This window comes from Vicugna pacos, chromosome 10 (genome assembly GCF_048564905.1).
Source record: "Vicugna pacos chromosome 10, VicPac4, whole genome shotgun sequence".
Lineage (NCBI taxonomy): Eukaryota > Metazoa > Chordata > Mammalia > Artiodactyla > Camelidae > Vicugna > Vicugna pacos.
The window spans coordinates 31412831-31434421 of record NC_132996.1 but is presented as its reverse complement, the minus strand read 5'-3'; the positions used below and the strand labels follow the sequence as shown (position 1 = coordinate 31434421).

The window sequence follows — 21591 nt, the reverse complement described above, 5'->3', positions numbered from 1 at the left end:
GTATTTTACCCAAAAAAGATACACAGAACAGAAAACAACTGTCTCAGAAATGCATGACTGGGGATAGGGGGTATAGCTCAATGGTAGAGCACACGCTTGGTGTGCACAAGGTCCTGGGTTCAACCCCCAGTGCCTCCGTTAAGGAGAAAAATTTTTTAATAATAATAATAAATAAAATAAAACTAAATATATGTTAAAAAAACAGGAAAAAAATTTTTTTAAATATATGACCCATAAAAATCATATTATTTCTTTTAGATTGGTTTAATCTATTTAACAAATACTATTTGCCCCTCTATCATCTATAAAACCATGCAGTTGACGCTATGAGGGAAAAAAATGAATTTAACACTACGTTATTTATCTGCTAAGGGCCAAAAGTCCTTCATCTGTCATCCACGTCAATTGGAATGGAAAGGTTGCATGCAGAATTGGGCCTCTATCCAGGATCCGTGAGCTAAAGCCAACTAAACTTTGGCTTTTGCCCACTTAGACTTCATAATTTCATAAATTAAAGGTCTAATTTTAAAGCAGCCATGGTGTTCCTTTGTGAGAAGAAAAACATCATTTCCCTGAAATTCCCAACATCTCAAAAATTAAGTTCAGATGGCGATTAACTGTGAATGTCAATTCTTCACTATTGCTGGCTCAACGCACAAGGAGCATGGAAAGCATCACGTGGAAGTTAGTTTCCAGGATAAGCTGAGTTTCAAAAATCATTTCCTGAGCGTCTTATGGACGATGAGGTTCACCTCATCATCCATTAGTTCAAGTCGATGAACATCCAAGGCTCCTGACACCACGGAGGCCCTGGGGAGGGAAAAAGGCACACGCACAGCAACAACACAGCAGGAGGGGCATTCCCAGGAGAGGGGAGCTTAGTACGCTCAGGGCACGGCAGCAGAAGGAGAGACCAGTGCAGTCTGGGCAATCTTAGAAGGCTTCTTGGAGTAAGTGAGATTTCTCCAAATAGCAGGTAGAAATGCCAATGCACTGTAAGAGGAGTAAAGCCCCAGGTGTGGGGAGGGGTGGGGTGTGCAAAAGCTTTGTGTGGCCAAAGAGCAACAGGGAAGAGTGCGAGCAAATGAGGCTGGGCCTCTCACAGCATCTCACCCCTAAAACTTGGCCTTTATCCATCAGGCAATGGGAACCACGGAAGGGAGCTGCCTGGAAGCTGCCCATTCGTCTCCAGCAATGACGCAGAAGCAAGCAAGGACCTGAGAGAAGAACCCTTCTCAGAGCAGCTTCCAGGGCTCTCTGGATTCCCCGACCCCACAACCAAGCTACAGTAGCCTATCCCCTCCACTCGCCCACCTCAGGAGCCCTCCAATATCCTCCCACACTTCCCTGACGCAGTTTCCCCTTTCAGCACCCTTTACTCCGGACAGTAGAGAGGAAGCCTCTCTACTCCAGGCGCCATCAACAGTCAACATACAGGAGCATCACCTGAAACTCCACCTACATCTCTCCAGTCACCTCCCCAGCTGGCACTGAACCTGCTTCCACCCCCTCACCCCTCCACCCTGCCTCTCAGCTCACTCTATCTCTCCGCCTCTGGCAACTTGCCTCCCAGGCAGGGGCAGAGTGAGAGAGGCAGAGTGAGCTGGGGAGCAGGTGTCTCCTCTTCCCTCTGCTCACAGATGCTAAACAACGCACACAGCTCCATCAGGCAGTCAGGCACCCAGATCTTTAACCTCACGCATCCTTCCTCCCCGACTCCTCCTCAGCGAACTGCCCTGTATCTTTCTTTGATGAGAAACAGAATCCCTCAATTCCCTCTCTCTCCACCACAACCTCCCCTCCACCCTGAGATCCCCTAATCTAACATCACTGAAGTCCAACCTCTCAATTATTCCTGCAGGAGGCTGAATCTGAATCTCTCCCCCTTTTCTGCTCTTCCCTCTCAAACCACACAAACATCAAAGCCTCTGTGATGCTAAAACACTTCCTTTGGCCCCACATCCCCCAGCTACCATTTCTCCTCTGCTTCATTGCCAAAGGGCTCGCCTCCCAGGCTCTCTGCCGCCCACCCGGGTGAGATTCCCACTTTCATGCCTGATGCTGCTCCCTCATCCATCCAGTGATTTCAGGTCTTACTTCCTTGAGAGGCAGCACGTGGGGTTGAAGCACAAACAGGAGAGCCAGGCTGCAGGGCTCAGACCCCCATTTCTGACCCTCACTCACTGTGTGTCCTAGGGCAGGATGCTTACCCTCAGTGCCTCAGCTTCCTCGTCTACAAGATGAGGCTAATAAAAGCACTTCCTCAGAGGTGGCTGTGCAGGTTAAATGAGTTAATACAAGGAAAGTGCTGAGACCAGCGATCCGTGTTGGCCAGGGCTGCTCTTCTCTGCAAACCCCAAGACGCTCCTCCAGCACTGGGGACAAGTGCTCCCTGGGTTCCTCCTTCACTGAATGTCCTACATCTCAGCTTCACTCACTGCCTCATTTCCTTCTACAGTCTCTCCCCGGACAATCCAAACGTCATCTCCATGGTCACGACTCTAGACTGCTCTTGGAAGCTCAGACCAAAATTCCCAAATTCGCATCAGCGTTCTGGCTGTCTCAGCAGATGCTGAGATTCAGCATGATCTGAAACTCTCAATGTGGTCCTGCCCTCACTTGGTATCTCAGAGCCTCTGGGGATTGTAGACCCTGCGTTCGCCTGGGACTCTTCCCTGACCCCCTCATCGCCTTCAATCAGCAGCCAGGTCCCTGTGCATCGCTCTGTGCAGGGACCCGCTTCTCCATCTCAACTCATTCCTACTGCCCCAGCCTGGGTTCAGGGATTCAGAATTAGGCATTGGACGGCCTCCTCTCATCCGAGCAGTGCCTGGCCTCTCCCAGAGCAACCCACACCCAGGAGCCTGACATCCAAGGCATCTCTTAGCTGACCTCAAATTGTCCTGGACACAAGATGGTGATAACAATGGCTGCCAGTTATTAAGCACTCACTCTGCCCTGAGCTAAGCATTTAGATATATCTCATTACCTCAATATTCCTAACTGTTATTATCCAAATTGTACAGACAAGGAAACTGAAGCTTGGAGAGGTGAAACAACTTGGTCAAATCACATATCCAGGAAGCTGCAGAGATGGGACTGGATCCCAGGTAGTCTGACTCCCAGGTCACGCCCTTAACCATTCTGCGGCACTTCCTCACCAGGCCTGGCCACTTCAACCACATCCTTCCGAATCCTTGATCCTCCAGCCACCAGAGAGCATTCTCATTTTGCTGTGCCTTTTTCATGTTGTCCCCGCAAACTAAAGCTCCCTTCTCTAGTCTCTGTCCATCAGAACTAATTCTTCAGAGCCCAGGTGATTCTCCTTCCTCTGTGGCAGCATTCCCACCCCTACCTGTGCCGGAGAACCTCTGCTGAGACCTACAGCACGTGCTAAGCCTCCATTCAGCTTCTGTTTCGTGTTGCCATGGGGATATCCACTGGGAGGACACTGCCCATCTCTTTCCTGGACCTCCTCACTGGGGGGCAGCTGCCTATCTGATTGGTGGGAATGAGAGGGAACTGAGTGGTGTGGCCCAGCCCCGTCCTTCCCTCTGTTTCCAGGGCCTCCCTCCATCAGGGTCCCTAGTAGAGGTGGGTGTACTAACTCAGCAAAGAGATGTACTGAGAACCCTATTCTCTAAACACCTTTATTAGCCCTGGAGCTGGTATCTTGGTCTCCATTTGTCTGATTCCTGGTCTTATTTTTCAGCTGATACCAAACTCAGAGGACATTTAAACGGTACAATTACCACATACACCCCACCTCTGACCACTCACTGTCAGTAAAGGCTAGAGCAACAGTGCCCAAGCAGGGCTGGTCAAAGTTGGTCTGTGTGGCACACTGGGCACTGAGACCCCATCTGGAAGTCTGAGGAGTGATCACTAGCAAGGAGTCCCCATAGCAGCCTGGGTTGACCCCCCACTGTCCACCTGGCACCCTCTGTCCGGGAGCCTGGCTCCCCCACCACCTGCAGAGGACCCCATAGTTCACTCTCCCAGGTAGGGTAAGGCCAGGAAGGAGGGCAGGGGGGCAGGGATTTGCTGTGGCCTCTGGATAACACCAGCCAAAGCAAATTAATCTGCTGGTGTCTGGTTTATAGCCCAGCCTTGTTAGTCTGGTCGGCATGAGTCAGACCGCAGGCCACAAGCACCTTTCAATAAACAGATACACAAGTGTCTGAGCCAGCAAACCGCCCTCCCACACAGGCAGCCCTTACCTCTATCCTCTCCCCCGTCCACACCCATCTGCTCCCGTAGCAGGCAGAACCCTAGCCCCCTGACAGGAGCCTCCGGCAGTGTGTCTCCTCAGCCCCAGAACACACCCTTCAAAGAAAGCGACCCTCACTGTCCTCTTGAAGCAGAGAATGTGGGTGCACGTGCACCCAAACACCCCCAGGGAGGAACAAATGGACATCAAGCCATTTCACCGCCTCCACCTGATGGTGGACAGATTCACACAAATGCTTCAAATGCAACTTCAGCTTGAACACTGCCTGAAGCTTCATCTCAAAAACCACCCACTAAAAACATAATCAGTGAGGAGTTACTGCTGAAGCCGGGTGATGGCTTATACTATCCCTTCTACTTCGGTAGAAGGACTCTGATTTTTTTTTTTTTAATAACAAAAGCTTTAATCCACCCCTTAGGAATCTGGGTTTTTCCAGAGGGCAGCACCAGATTCTACCTTCCTTTGCTGGGGACAAACAGGACAGAGATTTGAACCTAAATTCCTGATGCCTCAGTGGGTGCTCTTCCTGCAGGGCCATTGAGACTCCCTGAAGGTCCTGACATCTGACCAAACTCTCATCCCACCACCATTCAGACCCTCATCGTCTCTCACCTGGATTTCCAAAGCTGCCTCCCCTAGACTTCCTACTTCCTGCTGACTCTTCTTCAACCTACCTTTCCCAGAGCAGGCAGGGTAAGTCTCAAAAAGCTCATGGCATTACTCCTCTGCTCTCAAACCCTCCACAGCTCCCCACTGCTTCAGGAACAAAGCTGCATTCTGTCACTCAGCCATCAAAAGGCTTCCAAAAGATCCACCTTCCCAGCCACACTTCTCCCCATGCTCTCCAGCGAGCCACTTCCTACACGCTAAAAACAGACAGCTTTCCCTGTTTTCTCTATTTCCTCTGGGATGTTTTTCTTTCATCTATATTCTTCATCTATACTTTTTCTATACTTCAAATCTCACCCATTCGAAGACCTTATCCACATGCACCAACACCAACACCAGGAAGCCTTTCCTGACCCCACTGCTCCCAGCACCTGAAGGTGCTGCCCGCACTCTGCTCCTGCCACGCTTGGTACCACCTTTATCATCTCCCAGCTCTGTTTATGTGACTCCTCCATATGTCTGTCTTCCCTTCCAAGTTAAGATGCTTGAGAGCAAGGAGTCTGTGCTATTCACCTGTCTCTCCTCCAAGTCCAGCAACCAGCATCCACTTTCTCACTGTTTCCTTCCCTGAGGCCCCTCTCTTTGTGGTCTGATACTCCAAGGTGAAGGCAGCTCTGCCATCAGGGGAACGTGGCCATGCCTGGCCCTGGCATGAGCTAACTGATGAATGCAATTAAATTGCCCAAGCACTGACGGGAGAAGAAGATGGAACTTCCCCTAATGGATGATAAAACCAGGCATTTCTCCTCCTTCTATTATTTTACAATGCTAAGCAACAAGGGAAAAAACAGATCTGAATTGGCAAGTTTTCTCTATCAGCTAGAGTATTGGAGGGCCTCATGCAGAACTTTAGGCTGCAGCCAGCTACCTCCTACCAGCCTCCCAAGCTGCCTGGTGGGTAGCACGGGGCCCCAGAATTTTGGCAGGCTCTAGGTAAATACTAATTGAATTAATCAACATTTATTCTGTGTTCTGAACTTTCATTTCAATGTGTTAAACAGTTTAATTTTGAATCAATGCAGTAGCTTTCCTTTTGCATATTAAAAAAAATGTTTAAACTAGTAGGAAACCAAAGAACTTCCTTAAAGACAGGCTGTGTGCACTGGCAACAGCAGCTCAGCTCCTGCTTCCAACAGTGAAGGGGGTTCCCTCTGCAGGCCTGGCTGGAGGCTATTACTGGGGGATGAGCAATTCTTTCTTCACTGGAGAACTGAGGGCTGCGTGGAAGCCAGGTGAAGACACCATGTAGAGCCCACTGCTGCCAGAGAGCCTAGACTACAGGGAACAGCTCGGTCTGGGCTTTTCTGCTTTGAGCCTTTGGACGAGGCCAATAGAGCTTCCTCCACTGACTGAGCTGAGTCTACCTTCCTCTACTGGTCCCTTGGCAGGACCAGCAGTGAGGGCCTCTCCATCCTTCCGCGTGACACCAAGCCTTGTTCAATGAGGATTTTGAGAACATCCTGTTGTGGGCTGAATTGGGGCCCCCTGTCTCAAATTCCAATATTGAAGTCCTAACCCCCAGTACCTCAAATGTGACTATATTTAGAAGTAAGACCTTTAAAGAGGTAATTAACTTAAAATGAGGTCATCAGGATGAGCCCTAATCCAGTATGACTGGTGTCCTTATAAGGACACAGAGGGGAGACCATGTGAACACACAGGGATAGAGACCACCTACAAGCCAAAGAGAGAGGCCTCAGAAGAAACCAACCTTGCTGACACCTTGCACTTGGACTTCTAGCCTCCAGAATTGTAAGAAGATAAATTTCTATTGCTTAATCCATCCAGTCTCTGGTCTTTTGTTATGGCACCCCTAGCAAACTGACACATGCCCCATTCTGATCTTGGACACATGCTGGGCAAACTGATCTGAAGAAGGCAGCCTCCTCCCCAGAGACGGGGATCCCTGTTCTCGTCCACAGGTGTTCCTCTTCCCTCTGAGGGAGACAGCCTTGCATCTCCAGGCCTAAAACAACATCCAGATAAAGACAGTTCCTAATAGTCCTCTATTTATCTTTGTAAGTCAGCTCTGAGTCAGGTGATGCCTGGGGACCAAGACCATTTAGTGAGGTCAGACTTTGGCATGCTGTCAGGAGGAAACCCTAAGACCCTGTAGCCCTGACCAGCTGTCAGGCTGCATTCAAGGAGCACAAGCCCTGGGCCCAGCCCTCTTCTCTTCAAAGCAATTCAACAACTCCAGCATATGATGGGGGAGGGGCAAAGTGGGTCCCCTAGCCTCAGCTCACCTGTCACAAGACACTTGCCACTCAGGTCTCTTCCCTCCCCCAAGAGCACTTAGGCCAGAGAGTGGTTCAGGGAATTTCCTATGAAAAGTGATCCAGGAATCCCCCATCTGCACAGACTCACAGACCACAGCTAGAGGACTGCACTGTACAAGGTCTCCCCTCCCTGGAAGCCCACGAGGTCTTGTGTCCGGAAGTCTGTCCATCTGACCCCGGGGGAGTAGGAGCATCTGCATCAGCTCCTGGGGGCCTCTCTCCATCATCCTTACCTCTTTTCCACAAGGCAGGGCCATTACCCTCCCATGGGAAATACCCAACAGTTCCTCAGACTGAAAGTGGAAGGTGGAGAGGCCTGTGTGATTCAACAGAGGCACAGAAGGGGAAGGCAGCACCGACACCAGTGGCCCCAGCCCAGCCCAATCTGGACCTTGAGCTTTTGTGGCTTCTTCGTGTTTCTCCTGAAGAAGTTGAGGAGCAAGACGCAACAGAGAGAGTCCAGGCTTTGGAGTCACATGGACTTGGGTTTAAATCCCGGTTCCACTGCTTAGAGCTGGGTTCATTTCTGACCTTGGGTAACACAGATTAACCTCTCAGGTTACTGTGTAATAGAGATATTACCACCTACTCCACACAGGGCAGGTCACAAGGTTATGAGAGGGGGCAGAACAAACCACCCAGCTCAGTGCCTGGCCCCTCTCTGAGAACATGTCCCTGCCACACTATTCCAGAAAATGGAGCTAGCCAAGACCCAGGCCTAATGTTAGGATCAGGAAAAAAAAAATAATATGACATTGACTCCCTTTAAGAAGTTGCTGGTGGGGGGGGGGGAATAGCTCAGTGGTAGAGCGCATGCTTAGTATACACAAGCGGGTTCAATCCCCAGTACCTCTATTACGCAAAAAAAAAAAAGAAAAAGTTGCCAAACCTCTTGCGGCCAGCCCACACTGAGGGGACTCAGGAGCACAAACACAGTGCCCGTGCTCCGAGCCTTCCGTGTCTCCAGGAAGGCGGGGGCCACCGGGCCTTTGAGAGTGGAGAGTTTCCCGCTCACTCATACAGACCCCTGGCACCTTCCTGAGCCATTCCACCAGTCCCACCAGACAACCAGCTTAAGGACAGTGAGCAGGTAAGTTTATAATGCTCGTGCGCCAGCTCGGGGCAGGCATCTGGCAGAGAAGTCACAGCTGGGGAGATGGAATTGGGAGACCCCAAAGATGGAGGCTCAGGCTGAGGCTAGGCTCCAGGGGTTGGGGAGAGGAAGGCCAAATATCAACTACATCCATGGAGCAGGAGGTCCTCGGTCAAGGCACTGGCATGAGAGCCCTTAACTCAGCGGCAGCCTTGAGAGGAGACGGCCGAGTTGTCCTGGTGTCCCAAAGAGGCCCACAATGGCTCCCAGTGGACGTCACACTCTTACTGAACACCTAGAGCCAAACAGGCAAGCACTCCTGAGTCACTTGGGGAAGATTTTCATATGCGATGTGTGGCAATGATGCGACAAGTTCATGTAGCCTATAGGATCTGTCTCATGAACACCATTCCTCACTCAACTGCCACCAGGTTTACTTAAAATTCTCTTTTTTGGTGGAGGGGTACAGCTCAGTGGTAGAGTGCATGCTTAGCATGCACGAGGTCTTGGGTTCAATCCCCAGTACCTCCATTAAATAAATAAATAAATAAATAAATAAATAAGCCTAATTACCTTCACCCCTCCGAAAAAACAAAATAAAAAAATTTTTTTTAATTATTTCAAATGTAAGTAGTCACGACACGTGAGGGCTGGACCTGTGACCCTAGAGCAGCCTTTAACAGTTTTCAAAGTACTCACGATTAGTAGGCAGGACACAGAGGAAGAGCTTTGTCCCACGTGAACTCCCCTATTCACACGAGATTCCCAAGACACTGGAGCCCAGATGTACCCTTCTTTGCACCCCAGCCTCCCTACAGGGTCTTCTTGGGCTTTCTCTCTGGGCTGAGGGAAACCTTCTCATTAGGAAGCCTGAAGGACCCCATGCCCATCCTTAAGCCAAAAGCAAGGTGTAGCTGCCAGGGCTAGACTGGGTCCCAAGCATCAGGAAGGAGGCCAAGCTAGACAGAGGAGCTTCCCTGCCCAGACCTGAGGAGCAGTGAGGACTGACTGGCTGGACAGGACACAGGATAAGCAAGAACCCCAGCTTCGGCAGGCAGCCACCACCTGCACACACCAGCTCAGACCCTGAACATGACACTATGGACACCACAGTGACACCCAGGGCCCACTCCATGCCCTGGCATGGGCAGGCTCTCAGCAAACACTTACAGGACTGTGTCAGCCCCTCCTCTTCCCACCCACAGCCCCACTTGGGTTACTGCCCAGGTTTCTCTCACATCCCTCACCCTACCCTTCCAAACCACCATCTTGCTTAACATCCCTTACAGCTGACACCCTGGGGTCCCCAACAGGTGAGGTGGGTTGTAAGGAACTTGTTACCAATGATAAAGTAGTGAAGTGGGAAGCCCCATAAAAAGACCAGCAGGACCCCTGGGCAGAGCCGCTGCTCTGCTCTTAGCACCTACCGGTTCCCTGGCTCAGAGGCTCTCTCTCACTCTTTGCCTCTAAAGCGGCTAACTTACAGCTAGAATTCTATTGGTTCCCTGAGCTAACTTCTGATTGGTTATTTCCTTCACTCCTGATTGGCTATTACTCTCACTTCTGATTGGTTATTACTCTCACTTCTGATTGGTCCACTTCCCTAACTTCTGATTGGTCCATTTGTAGTACTTTATTTGCATGGAGCTCACTCCTGATTGGCCTATTTCTACAAAGTTTGTTCCTGGTTGGTCAACTTCTGTTGTACTTCATTTGCATATGATGTTGCAAAATGTAAAACTAGCAGCCTATAAAAGGCCTGTGTAAACCTACAGACGGGGTTCAGAGCTTGAAGTGTTAACTCCTCTGGGCCTACTGGCATAATAAACCTGAGTTCTCCAGCTCTCCAAGTGCTGCTTGGTTTCTCGCCCAGATCCAGGTTGCTGTCACAACTGAGCTGTAACACATCTTTCTGCGACAGTAGCTAAGGCCAAAAATCAAAATTCTGTATAACTCAGAGAAGATTTTGCTTATCTTGTTCCATTCTAATATACTTCATTGAGTGGGAAAGAAAACAGAGTAATTTAGCCAGGAAATCAGCAATTGCCTATAGCGCTCAGGAAACAACAGTTTCTATGACACCATGGACAACTGGGCAACTTCGTACTATTTTAGAGATTTACTTCCTAAATACGTATGTGTGTATGTCTGTGTATGTATTTATTGCAGCTGCGAGTGCATCACAGAAACCTGGCCACATTCACCAAGTGCTTCTCATGGGCTAACGTTGTCTGGCACGTGCAGACTGACCATCTTCTGACCTCAACACAGAAAGCTGATCTTCGTGGTAAACAAGCTCTGAACTATAATAGAAAAGAACAAATCTGACTCCATATTAGATCTGTTTCTTTGGCTTTAACCCTGCAACCTGCATTCTAGGCTTGTCTTGCTAGCTCTTCACCTTTTGCAAAAGAATGTTGCCTTTAGTCTGAAATATATAAGACAGCCTATTTTCAAGGCTCTGACCTTTAAGGACATTAATACTTTTGCACTTATATAAAGATAACAAGTCGCAGAATGGAAAATAACATTTGTTTTGCTAGAGGATTACAGGGACACCATGATCTGACCCACCTGGACAGCTACAAGAACACAGAATTCCTACACCAAGAAGTTTGCAACAACAAACCACACCCCCTCCACTTTTTTAGTATAAAATGAGCCTGAATTTTGACTTTAATAAGATAGTTCTGAAGACATTAGTCTGCCATCCTCTTGGTCTTCCAGCTTTCCGAATAAAGTCACTATTTCTTGCCTCAACACCTTGTCTCCCAATTTACTGGCCTGTCGTGCGGTGAGCAGAACGAGTTTGGACTCGGTAACAGAACAACCTGGATGTGAATCATCTCAACGTGGCAGCAAGATGGAGTGGAAAGAACATGGGTTTGAGGATCAGGAAAATTGGGCATAAATCTTAGTTCAGTCACTCACCAGCTAGGGAACCTTGGGAAAGTCACTTTCCTGAGTCACTCTCCTCAGCTAAAGCCCCAGAAGGCCCCTGTGAGATATGAGTGAGCAGTCGACTCTGAGCTCAGTGCCTGGTGCACGGCATGTGTTTAATAAGTGATAATTTCTAATCCCTGGTTCCCCATCTAACCCCACTCATTCCTCCAGTTCTGGCCAAACCAAACCACTGGCTATTTCCCACACGTGCCCCTTAACTTACCGTCGCCACCTTGCTTTGTGCATTGCTGGTCCCTGTGCTAGAAGTGTCCTCCTTCACCCCCATGGAAAGGGGTGTTTCTGGCCCAACAGTCCTTCAAGACTCACCTCAAATGCACCCTCTTCAGCAAGCCAGGTGCCCCAACCTCTCCTTTCTTGGAATGTTTACTGAGTTTTCTCTGCCTATTTTGAGTAAGGGGTACATTCCTTAAATTCTATCCAGGCAGGGGACTTGTCTTACTCATTCTGTGTTCCTACCATAACAGTTCTCAGCACAGAGGATGGTAAAAAATCATATGGTGACTGACATAACAAATGAGACCACAAGTCTGTTGACTTCAGGACACTTAGGAACTATGCTCTCTCTCTGCTGCTAAGAGTTTTCCTAGGTCCAGTGGGCCAGTTCTGATTTGGCGGCTTCCCCTACCTCCCAGAGAGCCAGGCCTCTCTTCTACCAGCCTTGCCAGGCTCCCCTTCCTGCCACCCTAGCAAGGACTGCACACCCGTCAGGCATCCACGTTGCTTAACCACAGCACTCTCCATCCCCCCCCACACACACACCCCACCCAAAACCTCAGCCTACTTGAATAAGGTTCTGCTTCCCACAGCCTTTCCCTGCCTCCTCTTGGGGCTGGAAGCTTGCTCTGTGGCCCAGGCTGCAGACAAACAGTCAGAATTCCTAGTGTCGTGGCCAGTGCCCTCCTGGATCACTCCCTCCTATACCCACTGCTACATCCTGGATGGTGTGAACTCAGTGTTTCAGACCACATGGCCCTGGTCCTCTGGGTACCAGGACTCCATGTTCTCGAAATCTTCCAGGAATGGCCCATGAGTCTGTAAGAGCCTTCATGCCCCAGTCAGGGGGTTAGGCCAAGACAGGCATCAGCAGAGAACACACACAGTACAATCCCTCCTTTGGGATTCTAATCACTTCTTCAGAGCCCTTCCTCTCTCCCACTGCCTGTCCTGGGTGGAATTTCAGCCTGTGACTTGCAATCGAGAAGCTTCTGCACAGCTTTGTGGCTGTCCTTCCCTAGCCTTCCACCCTCATCCCATCCTACATTTGCTGCAAGTCACCTCTCTGCTCAGAAGCCACCAATTGTTCCCCCAAATCCTATAGCACTTTTCATGAGACCTACAACCTTTCAGCAAAGCCTGCCTCCCCTGTGATTTCACCAACTCCGCTCCAGTCAGCACTGCCTGGATAATACCCTCTGTAGGCAGACTCCAACACATGCTCTAAAACAGTCGCCTGGCTCGAGTTATTTGGAATTTCTTACATCATGTCACACTGAAATCTGTCCCTTCTTTAATCCTCGTGACCGTCACCACCGTGGCCCCTCAACCCTGCCCTCTGAGCAACGCAGAACATGCTCAATCCCTTGCCCACTTGAAAATCAGAATCACAGTCCTGTGTCTTCCATCTGTCCAGGGACTTTCCATAGCTTACAGGGCAGGGACTCCAACTGTGCAGCAGTAGGGGGCCGTACTCCACCTGCTCCCAAAGTGTCGTGCCCAGAGTCTCACCTCCAGGGTCGGCCAGTCATGGCCACTGCAGAGAAAAGTGGGATGCCTACCTCCCACCCACCGGCCCAGGCCACGCCCCCTGCAAGCAGCGTCTAAAACTGGGATTTCTATTCATGCAGCCCGGCTACACCAAGTTCTGTGGGCTTTTCTACGTGGTTGGGTAGGAAACACATCAATTGATTTTTGGAGCCTCAGGTCAGGACTTTGGCCTCACCCCGCCACGTCCCATCAGGCTGGTTTAGGCTCTGAGCTCTCTGTTACCCTTGTCCTGTACACTGGTGACCGGCCACTTGAAATCAGCCTGTCCCCTCACCCTGCTGTGGACTTCTGCCTCTTGGACTTCGTGCTCCCCTCCACCATGGGGGTCCCACCTGGAGGCCCAGAAAATACTACCTGCCCTCTGAAATTTCTGAATAAGCCCTCTGGATGATGTAAATCACCCCTCTTGACAAAGTATATTTGCGAGGCTTCCTGAGAAGAAGATGATGATGATAATACCACTTACTATTTACGATGCGCCGGGCACTGTCACCAACATGTTATATACATCTTTGCATCTTTACAACAACCAAAGGAAATGGGCCTCTTACTGTTTCCATTTGACAGGCGAGGAACTTCAAGCCCAGAGAGGGAAAGATTTGCTCAAAGGAGCAACAGCAAGCCTGAGTAGAGCCAGGATTTAAACGAAGGGCTGTCTGAGCTGGCAGGGCCCTCAGAGACGAGGGAGGCCAAGTCCTCACGGTGGAGGAGCCCGTGCCTGCCATGCTGGAGTTGGGAGGGGCAGTGAGGAGTCAGTTTCCTTGTCTTAGAGGCAGGACAACACCCCTGCGCGGGGTTTTGTGCAGCTCCACTGAGCTGCACAGCGAAAACCTAGACGGACATGCAGGGCGGTGGCTGTTGTTACCGGGAGAGCAGCGTTGCATGGAAGAACCAGATGTCTTGGCTGGTCACAGGAAGAGCTTATGTAATAAAGCTTTTTCATGACATGTAGTTGAGGTCAGGTGTTTGAGCCAAGAACTATTCCTTTGCTTTGGTAAAATGTCGAATTAGAAGAATCCTCTTTTCCCACTCAAATTCAAGTTCTAACTTCTCCCCTCGCCCTCCTCCAATCCCATCTCCCCAGCCCCCGCTCCCCTTACCTGCCCCAGTGGCTTACTGAATCTGGAGTTTGAGACCCCACATCCCAGTACGCCAGGGACAGTCCTGTCCTCCCAGGATCCCATCCAGTTCAGCATTGATCCACCTCCTCTCACTTTCAGAAGTGTCCCAGTTTGGACAATAAATTAAATCGAATACTTTAGAACCTTAAAAAAACAAAAAAAAAAAACCCCACTTTTCTTCTCTGGCACCTGTTTCCCTCCCATGAATGGAAATAACACTACCCACCTCCTGAGACAAGCCCTTTGTAAAACCCACCGAAGCTGGAAGTTCCGCTCTCCCTCTGGAGGCAGCGTTCAGGGGCCAGTCTATACACCCCTCTGTTTCATCCATGAAGCAGCCCAGCTTCAAGCAAGCTATTCATGAGAAAACCTCTTTGATTTAGGGGAAACACAGCTTTGTGTTGTGGGAAGGAAACAGTTGCCCATGAAGACAGAGGAGCTGTCACATGTGTATGCAAGGAACAAAGGTAACCCAATTTTACTCTTCCTAAGTTCCTTCTGTCCAGGCTCTCTGGGCCTTCCTGCCAGAAGCAGGTTGGAGAGATTTGCTAAGAAGACCTCTTGGGACACCCCAGTGCAGTCACAGCAGTGGCCCTCCTGGTCAGAGTGGTCCCTGCCCTGGCAAGAGGCCCAGCAACATCTGAGTGAGCCATTCCAACCATGCACACAAGTCACTGTGGATTTATGTCTTTGCCTGGGAGTCAGGGCAGGGATTCTGACTATGCCCACTAAACATGCCCCTGAGCCGGCAGAGCAACCCTGGGATTTGTGTTAACTCCTTCCCGGCAGGAAACAGATGTACCCAGAGCACAGCCTCTGGGAACGTCATAGCACCTGTAGTCGAGGGGTAGGTGGGGGCCATGGCAGGCTCCATTCCCCACAGCCTCACCTGGGTGAACAACCTCTTCCCAGAGGTTTGTTAGTAGGCCTGCTAACCGTTTACCTCTGCGTAAGTTGTTCCTGAGACATGGACAACTCAGATCTCCAGTCTGCAATCTACAGCTATCCCTGCTACTTTACCCCTGGGGGGCAAGCTTGAGCACGTTTTGGTCTCAGTAAACACACAAACACACACACTCAAAACAAGATGAGGTAGAAACCTGCCAGACCTAACTACATAGCTCATAAGAACCAAGAAGCTTGACAAGTTTTGACTCAAGTTGAATCCTAGCATTTTTTGCGTCTTTGTCTTCGTCTTTGTCAATTACCACGTGCAGGCAATAATCAAAAGGTTTCACATTCTTTAATCCAGCTCTGCCTTAGCAAACCGAGGTAACCACTGCACCATGGCAAAGACAGGACTCATCCTGGGGGACTGGAGGCTGAGGAGCTTGGCCAGGCAGAGAGGTATGGAAGGGAAGGGTAAGGAGGGCAGGAGACCCAGCCTTAGGGCCACTGAGTCTCTTGGCAGATTCTGGACAAGGTCACCCCTCCTCATCAGACAGCTGTGGCCCTCACTCAACCATGTAAATCTCTGACACTGGCCCTATGCACAGACCCCTGCTCAGAAAAGTTTCTCAGGGCTGACTGCCTTCCCCAGATAGGCATCTCCCACTACCCCAACTCCAGTACTACACAGCCAACTTCTCATTACTGGTTGGATGTGTCCCAGAAGTTTGTCGGGGCGTGTTTGGGTCCTTGGAATACGTATTTCCATGGAACTGATAGATTGGTAATTGCAGTCTCAGAAAAAAAAATATGTAATACACACGTACCCACACTAAGCATAAACAAGTGTAAGAGCGCTGAGACCATACGGGCACCCCTACTTCCCATCAGCCCACATCCCCAGAGGCCACAGGCCAGAAAGAAGGTCTCATGAGCCTTCACAGCCCCATTGGCTTTGGCTGCCAGCAGACACTTCCCCCTGAGTCTTTGACCTATAAGACTCCAGCCTTAGCTATTCTGCAGATGGAATTTGTCCCAAACCTTGTCTCTTTCTCATTTTTCACTGCCTAATGGAATCTCCATCTGGACCTTCCAGCAGTTCTTGTCTGGCCAAACCCACTGAGCTACAAAGGACAGAACCCAAGGCCAGAGGGCCAGAAGGCCTGGGTTCTGCCACCAGCAACTGGGTGACCCTGGGTGGGTTTCTTTAGGCCTTGCCATCTTCATGTGTAAAAACAGAACGGGCCTGCAAGAAGCTACCCAAGGCTTGCTCCTGATTCCAAAAGGAATCAACACCCCCTCATTTCCCTTCCCCCTTCCAAGAGGTTTCTCCATGCCCTCATGCTGCTAACAATTGCTTCATTCTTCTCCCAGCAAACCAGCACAAAATGTCAGTGTCCAATTTGACTCTTCTCTCTCCCTCACGTCCGTCAGTCACCAAATCCTGCAGGATTTCTTGGCAAGCTCATTCACCTCCCTTTCCTCCGTCCATCCCTACGGCCATTGCCTTGATTTAGGTCCTAATCTATCTCAATGGGTTAGTCCAACAGCACATTCTCATAAGAAGTTCCTCCCTGTCCCTCCAACCAGCCCTTCTCAGTCTTGAATCCTCCTGAAAGCACAGCTTTCACCGTGTCTCTTCTAGACTCCAGGACCTTCAAAGGCATCTGAATTACACATACATTCTTTAACTTCAACTTTCAAGACCTTCCAGGAACTCTCCCCAGCCAGAGGCTCGAGTCTCACTCCTCCCAGGATCCCCCTCCCCACTCCACCCTATGAGTCTAGCCACCTGTGGACCACCCATCAGGCTTGTCCTAGTCTTTCAGGTTCTGCTCTTGTTCCTTTCCTCATCTCCTCCCACCCCTCCAACTCCCTCCGTCCCACCCCACCCCTGCCACATAAAACCACCCGCCCCTTTTCGCCTTTTACTGAGGCCGACACTGCAAAACCAGCTAGCTCAAGGCCATGTCTGCCACAGACTCTTCCTGGACATCTGTTAAGTATAGGGCTGAACATAGGGCTGATGCCGCCCCAGGGCAGCTCAGAGTTTGAAGGGGGTGTGGCCAGAGACATGCAAATAAAGCCTCTAAGTACCATAGCAGAGATGGATATTGGATGCTAGACAATTTAGAGAAGAGGAAAAATGACTTGGGGGTGAGGGGAGGAGAGGTGTTTCAAGATTCTGATCTGCATCCTGAAGGATTAATAAGAATTCATTCATCTTGCGGAGCAGACACAAAAGGGCTTCCCAGGAAGAGGAAATAGTGTATGCAAAGGCAGAGATGCACAAAGGATAGAAACTGCTAAGCTACTCCATTTGGGGAACAGTGGAGATGCAGCTGGTGAGCCAAATTATTGCCAGCCTCTGTGGAGCCTTGAATGCCAAACAAGGATACCATACATTATCCCTTCAGAGAGGCAAAGCCTATTCCATCTTGTCTACACCTTCCATCCACAGATGTATTACAGAAGCCAAGATTACAATTCAGCATGGAACTCAGTGATTAAAAGCATCTTGCACAGTGAACACTCAGTTCTCAGTGTGCCTAAATGTGTACGTGACAGAGAGAGGAAATGAAAGTAAGAATTATCAAGGAGCACCAAATAGAAATCATACATTTCCCAAGAGAAAGCTCAGAGTTAGCAGCTCCCTGGAACTCACAAAGCCTTGAGGAATCTGGGTCTAAAAGTAAACAGACTGCTAGAAGACAGCATCTCCTAGAAGGTTGTTTACTGAGGGTGGGAGAGATAAGAATGTGAAGATGCCAAGACCTGGCTTTCAGAGTCTATAAGCCTACCTTCCTGAGACCAGCTGTAGATTCTGCAAAAACTGAGACACACAGGTGTCATCAAGTGTTGAAATCAAAGAATGATGCCAGGAAACATAAAGTGTAACTGCTCTGAGGAAGGAGGAAGCAGGAAAGATAGGGACTCAGGAGAACACAAAGCTGCCAAGAGTTTCAGCCTAGTTGTGCCCACACCAAGCGGTGACGGTGTCATTTTTTTTTTCCCTCGAGTGTCACCTCTTGAATAAAGGTGTGCAGTCTGGGAACTTCATAAATGTTTAAATGCCTGAACGGCGGTATTCTTATTAGCTCTTCGTTCTCATATTTTACAAAAGGAGATCCACCAGAGGATTTTAAGCAGGAAAGGGTCACGAACAGATCTATATATCAGGAAGAAAACTTCTTGGATGGCCGACTAAAAAACAACTTCCAAATATTACCGCAAATGTGACAGTCTCAAGGGCATGACGTTCCTTGTCCAAAGCTCAATTCTTTCAGGATCGTTTCTTCCTCCTCACTTTTCAGCCTGGCACCCCAGTCCATGGATTCTCTCTAGTCTCATCCACCTGTCCCACTCTCTAGGGTCCAATACCCGCCCTCACTTCTATCTTAATTGATCGTGCAGGTCCTAATGAGCCTCTACACCCCCAGTGTCTTTTCCAGCTGGTCACTGCTTCCCGTAGCCCGGCCAGAGTCCACCCCACCAGTTCCCACCTGATTTTCATCAGAACCCAGGGGAAATTGGTTAAAAACATGCTAGACTTACTTAATTGGAGTAGTTTAAAAGCTCCCCAGGCGATTCTGAGGCACAGACAGATTTGCAAACTACTTTTCTTAATCCTCAAAGGGACTGTACCACTGAGTACTTGTAAGAAATGCAGAAGGTCAGGTCCCACACTTGACCTGGGAATCAGAATCTGCATTTGAACAAGATGCCCCAGGTGATTCTTAAGTTTGTTAAAGGTTGAGAAGCACCGCTCTACACTGTTGCCAGACCACTCATTCTACAAATATTTACTGAATTTTCTCCATCGGGCTAGGGGTTGAGAGGTTGGGAGGGTCAAGGGCCAAGGTTCCTGACTATAAATTCACAGAACCATCAATCAATCTTCTGCTTAAAAACCATTACTGGTTCCCATGCTTTCAAAGTCCAGACTTCTCCCACATGGCCTTCTTGGCCCGCTGGAGCCAGGTTTCTTCCTTCTCACCAGCTTTACTGTCTACCACTCGCCACAGGAGCCAAGCTGGGCCACTTGCCACTTCTCGCAGCTACCCAGTGCTTGCCTGCCTACAACGCTCTCATAGCCCAGGTCACGCTCTGCCCACCTCTGCCTGGAGAAACCCAGGAGAAGTCCTTTGAGGTCCATCACACACCCATCCGCTTCTTGAAGTTAACTCAGATTTTCCCTGCTCAGATGAAAGACAAATTCCCACAACTCTTTGCTCTTACCTCCTTTATAGCATTTATCTCAATCCACTTAGTCTTATTAAAGTCAGTGCACCTGCTGTAGCTACCCCAGTAGAGACCATATTTGTCGCTGCAATAGCAGTAAGCTAATAACTGGCACACCATCAAATCTCAAAGTAATAATAACAATAATGTATTAAATAAAATTGTGGATGGGGGAGGGTATAGCTCAGTGGTAGAGTGTGTGCTTAGCATGCTCGAGGTCCTGAGTTCAATTGCCTGTACCTCCATTTAAAAAAAAATGATAAAATAAATAAATAAACCTAATTAGCTCCCTCCAGAAAAGCAAACAAAACAACAACCAAATGCAATCAGTAAAATCCCTTAAAAAAAGATGTTTAAAAAAAATTATGGATGAAGGTACTAAGTGAAAAGTTTACCAAACTCCCCCATCTACCACTTCAAAGTCACTTAAATATTAATTTAAGTAGATTACATAAAATGGGCTGCCTCTCAAGCCCCAAAGAGAAATAATCTCTAAATCAAATCATATTTTGTGTTTTTCATATAGTACAAATAATAGACTGAATGTGCTGAAGATGAATTTTATGTACAGCCAACTACCTTTCTGTAGTTGGGCATTTAACTTAACAGAATGCAACAAAAAATTTGGGAATACTTTAGATAATTAAGGAACTGGGAGAGGGAGGAGAGAGATGAAAAAGACAGGAAGTAAACCAAAACTTGGAAAAAGAGACTGAGCTATACCAAATATCCAGCTGCTCTAAAAGTAGAAATATAATACTCTGGATTTGTGTTTTAAGAGGATTAAATGCTGGCTAGAATGCCTGTTTTGATCTTAAAGTTTGGAAGTTCTGGTCTTTAAACATATCTTATTTGCATCTGAAAAGCAACTGCAGGTCTGGAGTAGGGGGTGTCAGGAGGGAGAGGGGCCCACGTTCAAATAGGACTATCCCCACCTTGCAGTCTACTGGGACGCAGTGACTTGAGATTTGGAAAGGCATGTTGCACTTCTGCAATTACGGTATTGAGCTGGTCTCAGCCAAGGCGTTGCAGCTGGACACACGCTCTACCGAACACCGATTTGCTTGGGCAAATCGACCGTAAGCTTCCCTACCACCTTGGGCTCTCTCTCTCTTTAGACTACGCCGCTGCTCAAGCTGACTGAGCAGAGTTCTGACATACCACACATAACTGAGGTGAACGGCCACCCTGCGCATCTCCAGAGCCATCCTGACACCTGTAGGAGCGCGGACTGTCCGTAGACCCCGGGCGGAACTGGGTGGAGACTTGGAGCAAATTTACAAGAGTTATACCCTCCTCCCAGTTTTCTGGCCAGAGAAGGGGAGGAGGTTTCCCGTCCCCGCGCCTGCGACACGCTCTGGGGCTGATATAGGAACTGTGCCCCTCCCCACGCCCCAAGCGGTTCTTGGAGCTGGGGGCTCTCGGTTCCCCAGGCAATGCCCCTGCGGGAGCTCCCAGTCCCGACCGCGCCGCGGATCTGGGGGCGTGGGGACCGCCCACTGACCTGGGTGCGGGGCTCCTCTCCGGGCAGCTCAGGTGTGCGGGCCTTTCCCGTGTCGCTCCCACCTCAGAACATGAGAGCCAAGAACCAAGCTGCAGGCCACTGACCCACCGACCAACTGACCGACCAACCAGCGAACCGACCGGCAGCGGCCGGGCCTGGAGCCCACGTGACGGGGGCGGGGACCCGCGGGAGACTCGTCCCGGAGCGCCAGTTCCCTCACCGCCCCACCTTCTTCCTGGGCCCGCCCCTCTGCCACGCCCCCTCCTCAGGTTCAGTTGCGGCCCTCAGGGACCAGGCCGCGCAGGGTTCCAGTTCCCCAGGGACCCGCCTCGTCAACCCCGCCCCTTCGAACCTGCCAATCCCCGTCCCGTCCAGCCCCAGTCCCGGGCCCACCCCGTAGGCCGAGCTCAGCGTCCCCAAGCCCCGCCTATCTCGGGAAGCCCCGCCCTCCCCTGTCACCGCCTACTCCAGCACCCTTCCCGCCCCGGGGGAGACGCCGAGGGCTGTTCCCAGCTTCTCAGCCCCTAGGCTTCTCGGCCCTTCAGCACCGCTCCCTGGCCGTAGGGAATGAGAGCAAGCAGACCGGGAACTTTGTAGAATTGCAGAGAGAAGCTGTAGGAAAAACGTTTTAGAGCCCCCCAACACACAGACACACAGGCACACAGACACACACACATACACACACACACACACACACACACGCAGAGAGCAGCAACTGTTTGGATGTGCGGACTTCCCGGGCCCCTGCGATCCTGTCCAAATGAGGTTGGCCTGAGCGCCCCCAGTTTGGGAAAGAGTCACCCTACGGTCTGGGGGCACCTGAACACGGCGACATG

General features: G+C 50.0%; 1 protein-coding gene across 1 annotated transcript in view; it reads right to left on the bottom strand.

Annotated features, from left to right (window-relative positions):
- Positions 1-20928, bottom strand: part of PPFIBP2 (PPFIA binding protein 2) — a 140096-nt gene extending 119168 nt beyond the window's left edge. Inside the window, 1 exon segment of the mRNA XM_031681266.2 lies at positions 20756-20928. The gene's annotated coding sequence lies outside the window, so the exon portion shown is untranslated.
- Between the last annotated feature and the right edge of the window lie 663 nt (positions 20929-21591).